Raw genomic sequence first — 14,967 nt, forward strand, 5'->3', positions numbered from 1 at the left:
GTTGCATAGTGCTACATAAAGACCCCCACGAGTCAATCACTGATGGTAATAATGGTGTCATGTGCTGAAAGCGAGGTGGGTGGGTGGTCCCCCACCTCAAGGTCCTCAGGGGCCAACCCCTTAAAGGCTCCCTTCTAAAGCAGTCCTTTGTTCACTTAGTCACTCAGTCAAAAAATGTGTTGAGCACCCACTGTGGGCCAGCCCTGTCCTGGGCTGCTCTGATGAAATGCCTAGCCTCTGTCCTCAGGAGCTCAGCACCTGGTGGAGGGGTCAGCAGAGGACACAGCCAGTGACACCAGGTCTCCAGGGGCCCAGCATGGGGAGGTCCAGAGGAGGACCCTCTCTGCCCCCACCCCCACAATCACACACTTGGGGCTCAGGTTGGAACCTCCTCCCACTTCTCTCCTTTAAAGTCCTTCTCATCTTTCAAGACTGAACCCTATTATCACCTCTGGACCCTCCCTCATCTCCTGTGTCCCTTCGGCAGCCCCAGGCACTCTGCCACACAGCACAGCATTGTGTCACCCTAAGCCAGGAGCTCTCAGTCCTCCCTGTGCGTGGGACCTTGCAAGCCCCTGAAAAAAGAAGTTGGCTCCCCTTTTGGCTCCTGCACAGTACCAAGCACAGTCGTCAGCATGTGCGAAGCTGCAATGTCCTGTTCTTTCCAGGATTTGGTGCTCCAATACCCACCAGGACTTGGGCTCAGCCCTGGTGGCAGGCAGCCAGCACCATTCTCAGGTTACTCAGTTACAGGGTAGAAATGAATACAGGAAGACATATTCTGGGCTGGCTGGGCCTGGGAGAATCGGCCAGAGCTGAGAGGGTCAAATCTGGGGATACTACTTATTCTCCCCTCTTCTACACAGCCCCTGTAGTGGGTTGAACTGTGTTCCTCCAAAAAGATGTGTCCAAAACTTAACTCCTGTGGATATGACCTTATCTGAAAATAGAATCTTTGTGGATGTAATTAATTTAAGGATTTTGAGATGATCCTGGATTAAGAGTGGGCCTTAAGTCCAATGACTTGTGTCTTTTTAAGAGAAAGAAGATTTGAGACACAGAGAAATACAGAGAGGGCCATGTGGAGACAAAGGCAGAGACTGGAGTGATGCAGCTACAAGCCAAGGGTTGCTGGCAGCCATCAGAAAGCAGGAGAGAAGCATGGAGTAGATGCTCCTTCAGAGCCTCCAGAAGAAACTAACCTTGCCGACACCTTGATTTCAGATTCCTGCACTCTAGAACAGTGAGAGAATGCATTCTGTTGTTTTAAATCACCAAGTTTTATATTGTAACAACTTAATATTGTAATAACTATGTATAGTGCCAGCTGGGTACTAGACTAATTGCAGGAAAAAAATAAATCACCACGCTTGTAGTAATTTGATGTGGCAATCCTAGGAGACTAATATAGCCCTTTCTCATTATCTTGGCTTGCCTGCCTCCAGTATGATTTTTAGCAGCATCTTAGAGCAATGAGAGGGCACCACCCATCCTTGCCCTTTAACCCAGGAACTATGCAAGGAAATCTCACAAGCAGTGCTGCCACCCAGATGCTGGTGACTCCCAACGTGCCCTTCTCTGGGCCTCAATGTCCCCATCTGTATTGTTGGGCAAGGTGATGGTAAGCTACACTGGGGTTGTTTTGAGCTCTACCTCCTCTCCATAACCCAGAATGACCAAGGATCCTATGAGACAATGGTCTATTCCAACCATATGGGAATCCCCATCATGATGCCATTTCAGTAGCTACTTCACTAAGCAAGTGGGAGTCAAGGACACTGGGAGGAGCTGCCTTGGTGTCAGTGAGCTGGAGTGGTGGGTGATGCTTGACACTGAAATTAACTCAAAATGCTTGGATCTGCTGAGGCCCCACCCTGTGCATCCTACCCCCTCTTCCCCATTCCCCATCATTCCTTTCTTTTCCATTTTCTTGTATGTGGATGGGTGGGTGACTGCCCTGTGTCAGATTGTGTTCCCAGTGGCCTGTCCTTCCATGGTCTTCCCTAGGAGGCCTGGACATCTCTGCTCCTGCCCCTGGGGCAGCACTGATTCTCAGCCCACTGGCTGCACATTAGAATCTCCTGAGAATTTAAAATATACCCATGCCGAGGCTCCACCCCAGGCATGGCAATCCCAGGAGATTCTATGTGCATCCCACGATGAGGATATCCCCTAGAGCTGGTTGTCTCCATATTTCTCTGTGTATGGGTGCTCTCCCTCGTTTGCTTGAATGCTCACTTCTCTGAGGGCAGGGCCTTATTGAGCATTGAACATCGTAGCCAGACCTGGCACAGGGCCCAGCCTCCAATAGGCCCTCAGCACCTGATCATTGGAGGAGGGAAGAAATGCATAAGTTTGGGACCCAGGGAGCCAAACCTGAGGGGAAGGAGTGGGAGAGGAGCGCTGGGATCTGCCAGGGGCCTGGGGTGCTGCTGAGACCTGGTAATAAGGACAGTGTACATAACTACATTTCTTGAGTGCTCATCACATGCAGGCATTTAGCTATGGGATTTTCCAAGTTCTCTCAGTTACTCCTTACAACAGCCCTGTGAATTAGGGTGCAGTACCCCAATTTTACAGATGAGGAAGCCAAATGGTTGCAGGGGTTTCCAGGGTGAAGGGTTCTGCAGAAGTAGAGAAATCCGACTCCTCCATGAGCTGCTCAGCTTGGTGCGAGGGGAGAAGGGGGACAGTCTTGGTGAGCATGAGAGGTTGCTTACAAGGAACTGAAACTCAGCCAAACTGGGTAGGGAAAGGAAGGAAGGAGGAAAGGATGAAAGAAAGACAGTGTGGGGGGACTTAGGGCCAGATTCAGGCATCTCTGTCAACCAGAGCCCGACTCGGGCTTCCCAGCCCCTGGGCACCCTCCCAGTCAGCTGAAGATGCCTTGATTCTTGGCAGCCTCTGACCCAGGGGGCCCACTCTAGGGGATATGAGACTGGGGAGGTGATATCAGGTATAGAATGTGACAGGGTGACCTCAGTAAGGATCTGCCTCTCTCAGGACCTCGCTTTTCTCTTCTGCCAGGTGAGGGGATCTGGCCCTCAGGCTGAGTAGGTCTGTGACCCATGACGTCTTTCTAATAATGACAGTGGTACCACTTCCTGGCACTCCAGTGTGGTCCAGTGGTTCGAGCAGAGTTGAGCTGCTTGGGCTCCAATCTCTGTGCTGCCACTTTCTCTGTGGCCCAAAAGAGTTTCTTAACGTTTCCACGGCTCAATTTTCCTATCTGTGAAATGGAAATACTTTTATCTCCCTCATAGACTTCATGGGGACTAGCTGGGCTCATGTATCAATAGAGAGCTGGGAACACAGTAAGCTGTCTATTCAGGCAGTGTTTGCTATCATCGGCAGCATGGTTTCCTTGTTGTTATTATTACTATAACAACATCAGCAACATACTAAGCTCTATGCTAAATGTTGTATTAACTCATGTGATCCTCGCAGATGCCCAGAATAAAGAGACAGAGGCTCTGAGAGATTACATGACTACTTAGATCAGGCAGCTGGTCGGTGTCAGAACCCACAGTCATCCTCCAGGCTGTCTAACTCCCAAACCTAACCAAACCAGACCCATTACAAGTTCCAGAGACAGAGCTTGTCCCAGGTTCAGTGGGAAAGAGGAGGTAGCATTTATTGAGTACCTATTTTGTTCTCATGATCTAATTTAATCTTTACAACTGGTCGATCTAATTATTCCCAATGTAGAAATGAAGAAACCAAGGCTCAAAGAGGATCAGCAACTTACCTATTGCCATGTGGTAGAGCAGGGGTCGCCTCACTAGTGTGATTATACCTGACAGCAGAGCCCAGACCCTTTCCAGACTGGAGCTACTCTGTGTGTGTGTCGGGGGGCAGTGGTGAGGAGGCGGGGGTGGGGGGTGGGAGGATGGTGGTAAAGATCTGACTGCTCACAACCTGCCAGGCTGTGCATAACTGTGAGAATATCTCTGTGACTGTGTGTGAGTGCATGTATGAGTGTGGAAGCAAATATTTGTCTCCTTCTTCCTGTTGAACCCAGAGCAGGCTTTGCTCAGTTATGAGCAGGCTGAGGGGAGCCGCCAGGCAAGCTGTGTGTGTGTGTGACAGGAAGAGAGAGAGAGAGAGAGGTGTATGTATGATAGAAGTGTGTACATGTGTGAGAGAGAAGGGTGTGTGTGTGTGTGTGTGTTTGGTCATGATGGAGAGCCTTTGTCTTCTGGGCTTTGTACCCCAGGGAGATGGTCTGTGGAGGATGGGGTAGGGGGTCACCTTGGAAGGCCTGAGAGCTTCAAGTGGGGAGGAAGGCAGAGTAGCCTATTAATGCTGCCCTTCTGGGGTGGGGGGCAGATAAGTGGCCCCAGGGGGCCGTGCCGAGGACCCTCTAACTAGCTTGTTGCCATGGGGATGTAGGCTGTGAATACAGTCCTGGAAGCCCAGCTTGAGCCTTCCAACCCCTCCCCTGCCTGGCAGGTGGAGACCCCCGGCTGGGGTGTTTGTCTGGGAAGAGGATTGAAGGGCCATCCCATCTACTCTCTCTTTTATTTAAAGCAAAGACCTCCATTCCTTCCCCTATCCTCAGGCCAGCTCTACTAGGTCAAGGAAGAAATCAATCGTCTCCATCTTCCTGGGGAACAGTGGGTCTCAGGATCAGGGGCTAGCCTCCTGCCTCCTCAAGTGCTTGCCGGCAGGTGGCCAGGACAGGAAGAGAAATGCATGTGACCATACAGTTACACCCGCATGCCAGACAACACAGCCAAGTCCACCAGGAGAACAGAACCCTGCTGACCCTGGGGATGCTGAGAGTGTGGGACTTGTCCCTGAGTAGTGGCCAGTTTATCTGAGAACCATGAACTCTCCTAGATGGGTCTAACTGGAGTCAGCACCCCTGAGGGTTTTTGTTTATGTTTTATTATAAAAATTTTCAAACATTAAAAACTAGAGAGGGTAGTTTATGAATCCCAAGTACCCATCACTCAGTTACAATTATCAGCTTTGCTGATCTTGTTTCATTTGCCCCTTCTTCTTCTTTTGTTTTTGCTGGGGTAATTGAAGCAAATCCCAGATAGCATGCCATTTCATCTAGAAATACTTCAGTATGTATCTCTTACTGATAACTGACCATGCCGTGATCACGCCTAACAAAATGAACAGTGATCTCACGTAACAAAATGAACAGCAATCTCAGTGATGAATATCATCTGATTCTCCATCTTGCTTCAAATCTGCCATTAAATATGTAGACCCATGCTCCAAGGGTGAATGGAGGCCATGAGGTAAGGGTGGCTCTCTGTGCTATAGCTTGGGAGCCACAAAAGAGTGATGAGTGAAAGCCTGTGGCTTTGGAGGAGTTATTTTGCTTCAAAGGGCCTCAGTTTCCTTCTATGCCAAAGGTATATAACTCTTCCAAAGCTTTCAGGAGGACCAAATGAGATTATATATGTACAATACCAGGTACATGGTGGGGACTCGGTGAACGATGCCAGTGATCATGATACTTTCGGAGGAAACTGAAGTTGAGAGAGTGACTTGCCCACAGTCACACAACTCAGAGTAGTGAGGCTGCGATGGAAGCATAGGTCTTCTAAGTGCACCGGGATGCCCATTCAGCACACCTCTTCTCAGCCCCTCTAATCCTGCCCCTGCTCTATACCACCACCCCACACTACAACTGGAAATGACATAGAGGGTGACTTCAACAGGTCCTTTTTTCTTGACAACCAGTGGGTCAGTTATGGCACTGTGGGCTGAGCAGGTGAAGGGACACCGGCAGGCCTGGCTCCAAGAAACCTAGAACAAGATCCTTCCCCTCCCTGGGCCTCAGTTTCTCCATCTGTACCAGGAGGGCATTGACCTCTTGCATGGTCTTTAAGACCTCTTCCAGTTTGCTTTGCTTCTGCCAGGGTTAGTAATTATGGGGATGTGGGGAATATTTGAGGCTGATAGGGGGTTCGCAGCCATTTAAGACCCCAGGCTTAAATTGTGGGAGGTGAGGGAGAATATCCTGTATTGGAGAGTAGGGATAGGGTGGCCCAGCTCAGTAGAAGTGAAGCTCCTCTTTCTTCCTGATTGTAGGCCCCTGAAACTGGGGCTGTGACTTGCACATTATAAGGTAGATGAGATACAAAATCCCATTGATGTAATGGACAGACCAACTGGATAAAAGGTTAGCAAGGAAATAGACTTGGAAAACACAACAAACCAACTAGTCCTAACAGACACTATTTTCAATAGTGATATAATAGAATATTCTACCCAATAACTGCAGAATACATATTTTTAAGTGTTCATGGACTATTCTCCAGAGGAGACCATATCTTAGGCCACAAAACAAGTCTCAATAGGTTTAAAAGATTGAAAACATGCAAAGTACATTCTCTGACATCAGTGGAATAAAATTAGAAATCAAGAACAGAAGAAAGTTTGGAAAATTCTCAAATATGTGGAAATTAAACAACCCACTCCTAAATAACCAATGGATCAAAGAAGGAATAACAAGGGAAATTAGAAAATACTCTGAGATGAATGAAAACAAAAATGTAACCTACCAAAATTTATGAGATGCAGCAAAAGCGATGCTCAGAGGGAAATTTATAGCTGTAAACACCTACTTAAAATAGGAGAAAGATCTCAAATCAATAACCTTCCACCTTACTAGGAAAAGAATGAATGAAACCCAAAGTAAGTAGAGGGAAGGAAGTAATCAAGATTAGAGTAGAGATAAATGAAATGGGGGATACAAAAATAGAGAAAATCACAAAAACCAAAAGTTGGTTCTCTGAATAGATCAACAAAATTGACAAAACTTTAGCTAGACTGACCAAGGAAAAAGAGAGAAAACTCAAATTACTAAAATCGAGAGTGGACGTGGAGACCTTACATAAATAAAAAGGAATATAAAATTTCATTGATTTAGAGGTTCCAGAGAAGCTCCACAACATTTCTAGAGATGCAAAGAGAACAACCAGAACTGGTTACCAGGAGCTGCCTTCAGGGAGCAGGATGGGGAAGAAGAGCATTTGGTTTTCATGATAAGCCCTCACGGGCTGGTTTTGTAAATATTATTACTGTAAAATACAACATGTGTACAGAAAAGCGAATAAAAAGAGAAGTACTCACCTCAGCAATTATCACCAACGGAATATCCTTGGAACCCCACCCAGGCAAGAATTAGAACAGCTGCCCAGATGCCCACCTCGTACCCCCACCAAACTCCTCCAAAGATAATCGCCATCCTGTGTGTGTGAGATTCACCCATGTTGTTGCAGGTAGTAGTTTATTCATTTTCTTTGCCGTGTCGTAGTCAATTTTATGAGTACATCACAATTTATGTGTCTGTCCATTCAATTATTGATGGAATGGGCCTTTTATTTATTTTATTTTTTTATTTTTTTATAAAAGCAATGTACAAGAAGGTAACTTGATTAAAATATTTTCAATAAAACACAAATTAAAGTTGTAACTCAACCAGTGTTAGTTTAATTTTCATTTCTAAGACTCTTTCTTTTTATGCTCCAGTCACTCATGAAGCCATTCTAGGTCCTGGAGAATATAGGCCACTTAGGTAGGAGCCCACAGGGACCGGATCTGAGAGAAGCCACACCCCTTTGGGGTCCTCTTATCAGCCCTCCTCCCCAAATTTTCAGCTTCAAATGGGGGAAGTCACACAGATGGAGCAAAGATCACACTGTCCCTTCCACCCAAAGTCTGCAGCTTCCCAACATACCTCTGAGTGCATATACAGACAGCCGAACAGGAGCATGCACCACATGTGGGCACATGTGTGGGCACATATGCACGTCCTGGAGGTGGCAGTGCCTGCAGGCACCTGACTGGGAGGTGAGGTCTGTGCACGAAGAAGTTGGTGGAAGAAGAAGAGGAGGAGGAGGGGGAAAAATTCCCTCATTTCTGAAGAAATGTCCCAGATTAGATTTGTAAATCAAAAACCAATATATAACATGCAAGAATTGATCTGTTTTATATTCCTCAGTTACATTTTTGTGAAGCACATTTAGAAGATTTAGAACGTATTTGCGCCTGCTGGTTGGGCCATTATATGCTTGAGTTCATACATCTATTTGTGAGGCTATAAAACAGGCATCGACTACCATGTAAATTGTGTTCTCCACAATAAATTATATGCATACTTGCAAAAATACATAACTGCCGTGGCTGGGCCAACGCGGCCAGAATACTAATGAGGGCGAAAGTTGCTTTGTCCCTCTTCTCTGGCCTAATTTAGCCTCTACATCAAAAATTATGTAGGAAAAATCACTTTATCCTCTCACTGAGAAATAAAATAGCACTCACGGGCACCCTCATCTCTTCCCACCCCCCTTCCTTTTAACTGAACACTACGATTTTCATACTAATTTTAGCTGCTCCAGGTTTACCGGGAAGAAACCTGGCTCTACTGAAAATGGGGAGTCACTGGGTTTTCTGCACACATGAGAGGGCTCTGGAGCTGGCACGTGCACACATACTCGGACACATATGCACACACACGTCTGCATGTTCCCTTCTTGTGGTTTGAATTCGCTCATGCCAGCGTACTTTCACAGCATGCAGACAGACCCACATGCAAACATGGAGACTTGCCCGATACCCATGCACAGACAATCCATGAACATTCACCCACGTGCCACAAATTCATTTCCTCTCCCTGGTACAGATCCGTATGCATAGACTCACTGCGAGAATCCACTTCAATTCAGTTGAATTCAATTCAATCCAGTTCGGTCCAGCAAATGTTGATTGAGCACCTACTATATGCCATGGACTGTATTTGGCATTGGGAATATTGAGATAAAATTTTTAAAAAGACAAAATCTCTGTTTTGTCAGGTCACTGTTCAGGGGAAGAGGCAGCCTTGCTAACAAATGCAACAAGTCAATGTGCTGGGGGCTGTAGCAGTTGTAGAGAGCTGCACGTGCACACGCACTCACGCCCTGGTGGTTGTAGGCACACATGTTCTCCAATACTCCCATGTACACATGCACAATCTCTGCATTAACACAAATACACACCTGTGTGGGCATTCACACAGACACTACCCATACAGGTTCATGTGTACATGCATGCGACACACCCACAGATGGGCACACGCAAGCATGTCGATGCCTGCCCGGCCTCTGTCTTCTCCACAAGTCTGAATTAACCTATGTGCTGTCTGGCTCGCGTAGCAATTTGGGTTTTGTTGCCACCTATACTGGAAACAGAGCTACTTCCAACATTAGGCTGGCTGGCATTGCTCCCACTTCCCCCAGTGGCCTTGCCCGAGGTTCCATGCTGGTGGGAGTTCCAGAGGCCACACAAGGAGAAGTAGACACAAAACAGATCTTGCTTCCATGATCTCAGGCCAGTCTCTTTACAGTCCTGGGCCTCAAATTTACTCATTTTTTAAATGTGGGAATTGGATAGTCTCTGAGGCCATCGAGCACCAGTTGTCTACAGTCTGTTGCTGAAGTAGATTGGGCCTCTGTCCAGGTCAGAGAATGTGTGACAACTGCAGAGATGGCCCCAAACTGGAGGAGGCTCAGCCCCACTCCAAGCTCCCAGCATAAGAGGAGCACTAGCCCTGAGGGCAAGACCTTAGGTCTTGGGAGCCTCATGGGAGCATGTCCTTGAGAAAAAGAGTAGCAATATGTGGTGGAGGGGAGAAGTCTTGCAGGGGCCAGGTTCCAATTCAATCCAGCTCGGAGATGCCTGATACGGTTTTCATGGAATGTCATTCTGTCTTCAAATACCCGAAGGGCTGCCATGGGGCAAAGGGAAGGGACTTCCTCGTGTGACCCAGTTGGTAGAACTAACATAGTGAGAAAGCAGGTAGAAGTTCCAAGGGGACAGACAGACTTTGGTTCAATATAATGATCAATGTGATGTGATGTGATGTGATGTGTGTGTGTGTGTGTGTGTGTGTGTGTGTGTGTGAATTCTGCTATTGCATTTTTACTTTCCTTATAATCCTTTATCTCATCTACTCCCCTGTATCTCATCCTATTTCTTTTTCATACCATACTATTTTCTCTTTATCTCTGCCTGTTCTTTGAATAAAAAATATTTTCTTTTTAAAAAGTATATAGTATTTTTATTGAGAAAAGTACTATATCAGCATGATGAAAAATTTAAATTGGTCAAAAGGTACAGTGAACAGTTGGTCTCTCTCCTTTCCCAGACTCCCCAGGTTTATCCATCCAGTTTCCCTCTCCAGAAAGAATCGCTGTTACCAACATTTATGTTTTCTTTCAAAAAGTTACTGTGCATCATGCCTATCTATCTATCTATCTATCTATCTATCTATCTATCTATCTATCTATCTATCATCTATCTATCTATCTATCTATCTATCTATCTATCTATCTATCTAAATATCTATCATCATCATTTAGAGTCTTTATTTTAACACAAATGAGAGCATTTCATATGACCTAATCCTTGTTTCCCCTCCCGTCTCCCCTCCTTACCCCAATCTAACCATGTAGCTTGGAAACCAGGCAGCTGTTACTAAGAAGAAGTTTTCCATCAGCAGCGTCCAACAATGGAATGAGTTAATGAGTTCCCCAATACTGGAGATGTGAAAACACTGGCTAGATGACCACTCGGAGAAAAAAGATGGGAGAATGGAGCCCTGGACTGGGGGAGGGATGTTGGGTTCACGCCTTTTAAGGCTCTATCCATCAACCAGTTTCTTGAATACAAAGAGAACCGCTCTTTATCTCACTCTACCCTTTCTCCGCACTCCTCTCAGCCAACACTCGCCAAAGCCAGCCGGGGTCACCAGTACCTAAAGCTGCCCAACCATGGCTTCTGGCTCTCCTGTAATTGACAAGAACTCCCCAGAGATAGCCTCTCTTTGTGCCAGCCTCATGCCACTAAACTCCAAATTAAGAGGCCCAGCTGAGATTTCTGTCTTATTCCATCTATGCCCCTGGGAGCCATCCTCTTTCATTTCAGGAGGGGAATGGAACTAGAAGTTTAGATTTGGGAAGGGGGGTAAAGAGGGCTCACCACCAAAGCTGGTGCCTCTATGCTCCAGAGAGATGTGCGTGTCCTACCATGCAGCTTAAGACTTCTCCAAAACACCGTCCCCTCAAATCCAATAAAATTGCAAATTTCACTGTATTTCACAATATCCTAAATAAACATGAACAGCATGCATTTCTCTTCCTTGCATCAAATATTAATCTGCCCGTGGCCAGCACCCGCTCTCCCGCGTGTGTGCGCACGCTGGGTAAACACCAGGGAGATTGGGATGCCAGACCTTCCCTTCTCTTCCCCAAGTGGAGAGCATGACAAATTTTTCTCCTAATTACACCTGCCACTGTTTGCCTTCTAATACTGTAAATCCTCCATCACATAGTTTTTCAGATTCAGGATTAGGTTCTCTTCCTGTCGTACAAGTGATTGGAGGGGGCAGGGAGGGGGGAAGTGGGAGGCCACTGTGGACTGTGTGGCACTGCTTTTCACAATTTCTCCATGGGGGTCCCTGAGTTGGGTATGGGGAACCCTGAGTTGGGTATGGGGAAATGTTCCCAAGCCCCTGACCCTCCTGCAGGGTAGGAAGGACATTTTAAGGAAGAGGGGAGAGGGGAGAATGGAGCAAAGACACCTGCTCAGGTGTGCAAAACCTGCTCACCCAAGCTCAATTAGCCCCTTAGTTGCCCCCCAATCCTGGGCATAATAAAAATTCTGAGAAGGGAGAGGATGAATGAAAAGTGTCAAGTGCCCAGCACATAGTAGGTGGACAAAACAGTAGCTGCCTTCCCCTTTGCTCTATCTCCTGGCTGAAGCCATCATCATCTCTCTCCTGGACCATGAAACCTGCCTCTTCACTGGTTTCCAATCTTGCCTCACCCCTCTCCAATGAACACATTGTCCCCCAGCTGTCAGAGTGCTCCTTCCGAAGCCCAGAGCGCTCCATTCCTGGAAGGCCCTGCCTTAAAACCCCCAATGACTTCCCTCCGTGTCTGAATTATGTCCAGTCAGAGCATGGAAGGCCCTCTGCCACCAGGCCCAGCTTGATTCTCTGGTCTCATTTCCAGCCTTCCCTATGCCCCCTGACCATTCATTCTAGACTGTAGCCAGCCTGCTCACCATCTCACCCTTCCCAAAATGTGCTGTGCAAGATGCCACCTCCATTTCTTTGCTCAGGCAGTTCCCTCTGCCTGTTGAAATTTCTATTTTCTTTTTTGGTGTTCACACCTGATGACACCACCTCCTTGAGTCTATCCCCCAGTCATTATAAATCATGGCCTTCTTGGTGCTCCAGTGGGACTTTGTAGCTACTACATTTCGGCTCAGACATTTGCCTTGTCTGTCAGTGGTGTAGGAGTGTTTGCAGGTGACTTCGAGGTAGGGACGAGGTCTTAAACATCTCTGTAACCTCAATGTCTCTCTAGCCTTGAAGTCTTGATACTATAGAGGGTGATATTTGGTATATGGTTGTAGGGAGGGGTCTTCTTGTTGCCCTTAATCTGATGACCATGTCAACTGGCCACTTCATCTGTGGGTGAGAATGGGTTCCCCACGGCCAGCCCTTCCCTGCCTCTGAGGACAGTCTCTCAGCTTGACAGATAGCATGGGGTCCCCACCAGCACAAGGTATTAACCCCTTAAGGCCACAATGATGAAGGGGCAGGGGGCTGAAGACTCACCCCTTCCTCCACTCCTGTGACCAGATCCCGATCCCTGATTTCCCTCCCTGAGCCTGGGATGCTCTGATAGAGTCCCCTCCTAGTGATCTGTGTGTCTGGAACACCCAAGCTGTTCAAATGACACCCAAATCATTCCTGTGGGGCTTTGGAATATGCAATATCATTGGCTGCTTTTATCTGATGAGGGGGTGCAGGTGACAGCTGTGCTCTCCCTATTCTAGTTGGTTCCTAGAGGCCCTTCTGCCTCTAGGGATGCCCCGGCCTATTGGCTAAGGAGGGGGACCCCACTCTCTATGGCCGGAGGCCTAGAGCTGGGCTAAGGAGGGAGGTCTTAGTCATGCTCTGTGCTACCCTGGTGAGGTCTCCACCCTGCCAAAGCTCCCCTGGAGTTGTTCTTGAAGTCTTCTCTCAGAGTCAGCTTGTTCAGCTTGAATAATAACTGTCCCTGGCCCTGTCCCCTCCCCACACATTTCACCTTCAAAGGGCTGGGAGAAATTTCCCTAATTAATTAACTCCTCTGCAGCCTGCCCTCCATGTCATCTGGTGATTAATTGTCACTGTGCCTTTAAATCCAGAGGCGGAGGGAAGGTGGGTTGAATTGGCAGCGGTGGATGCCACAAACAGGCAAGCTGGAGTGAGGACAGCCTGAGGGCCTTTCCTGGAGTTGGAGGACCCCTGCCTCCACCCTCATTCCTGTCCTTGCCCAGGGCCTGACTGAGAGGCTCCAGAGCCAGACCACAAATGCGTCCGTCAATAATCAATCGATGAGTCTCAAATATGAGGCTGTGGGAAATGGGGCATTCTGGAAGAGGCAAGGTGGCTGATGTCTAACCTAAAGTCTGCAAAACAGGTCACTTTGCTTTCCTGAGCCTCAGTGTTCTCACCTATAAAATGGGGGCTAGTAATAGGACCTACTTCTCAGATAGCTGGGAAGGCGAAATGAGACTAATGTGTATAAAGCTCTTAGCGTGGTTTAGGGTACACAGAAAGTGGTCAATAATGATAGCAGTGATTGTGCTGCTGTTGCATCATCAAGGGCTGTAAGACCACCCTCATCCCCAGTGCCCAGCTCAGACCCTTGCCCTCCCCCCACCCCCAGCTCTTTCTCCTTGGTAGTTCCCCCTACTCCCCCAATCCAGCCACTGCACTCACCTGCTTCCTAGTCTAGTTGGTAAGTACCTGGGCAAGGAACTTACTTTCCTATGTCTTTATGTTCTAATATAGAAAATGAGGATAAAGCTACCCTATCTTCATGTATACAAGGCACTGGGGCACAAACAGAGATAAGGTCCGGCCCTTCCTCCAAGATGTTCACAGCAGGAAAAACAGATGAGGAAGTAAATGCAAGTATGGCGTGACCTGTGACAGAGGTGCACAGTGCATTCAGCAGGAGGCAGGCAATGGCATCAGGGGTCCAGAGTGCAGTGAAGGTAAAAGGAGATGACCCTCAGCACATAATAGTTGCTTAACAAAAGTCTGTTCCCTTTTCTAGTCTTCTTCTTCCTCACATGGCCTTACTGGCTGCTTTCCACATTAAACCCCCCATTTCTGTCCTTCCTGCTGAGCCTGTAAGGTCTGGAAAGAGGGGCAGAGAGGGTGGGTCTCCTTGGGGAACCCTTGCTTCATTTCATCACCCTTCCCCCATGGCCAGCGTTAGCTAACATTTATTGTTTACTATGGCCGGGCACTGGGCAAGTGCTATACGACAGCCCCATTTTACAGTTGAGGAGACTGAACCAGAACCAAAACTAGACAGACTGAGGGATAAACCCCAGGCGGTCTTTGTCTGGAGCTGCAGAAACCAAGGGCTGGAAAAGTGGATGTGGCCAAGAAGGGCGATCCAATCAGAAGAGGGAATTGACCAGCCCACGGACGGGTCGACTTCCGCTGAGTGAGGCCTGTGGTTTTCAGGTGTATTAACTTTATTCACTTGTTTTAAGAGGCTTCATTGACCTCATGCTGTGTAGCGGACCCAAGTTCGACAAGCCCAGCCGCCATCTCTTCCTCCGGCCCCTCTGCTTCAGGAAGCCCAGCTGCGCCCTTGACGGCGCAGGCGCAGGCGTGTGCAGGTACGCAGGCTCAGAGGGGGTACTCTGATGGTAGCCAGGTGCAGGGTTGGGGCGTTAGCCCTCCCTGGAGAAGGTAAGTGCCTGGAGCTCAAAGCAGGCCCAGATGGATCTACGACATCTTCCAATGAAGCCCTTGTATTTACCAATGAGAAAGTAAGGTAGGGGTGCACGTGTGCGCGTGTGCGCGTGTGCGCGCGCGCATTTGGATGTGGAGGAGGGCTGGAACTTGCTCAAGGTCCCGGAGATTCCTTCGTGGTAATAGAACCC

This window comes from Pteropus medius, unplaced genomic scaffold (assembly GCF_902729225.1).
Source record: "Pteropus medius unplaced genomic scaffold, Ma_sr-lr_union100, whole genome shotgun sequence".
NCBI lineage: Eukaryota > Metazoa > Chordata > Mammalia > Chiroptera > Pteropodidae > Pteropus > Pteropus medius.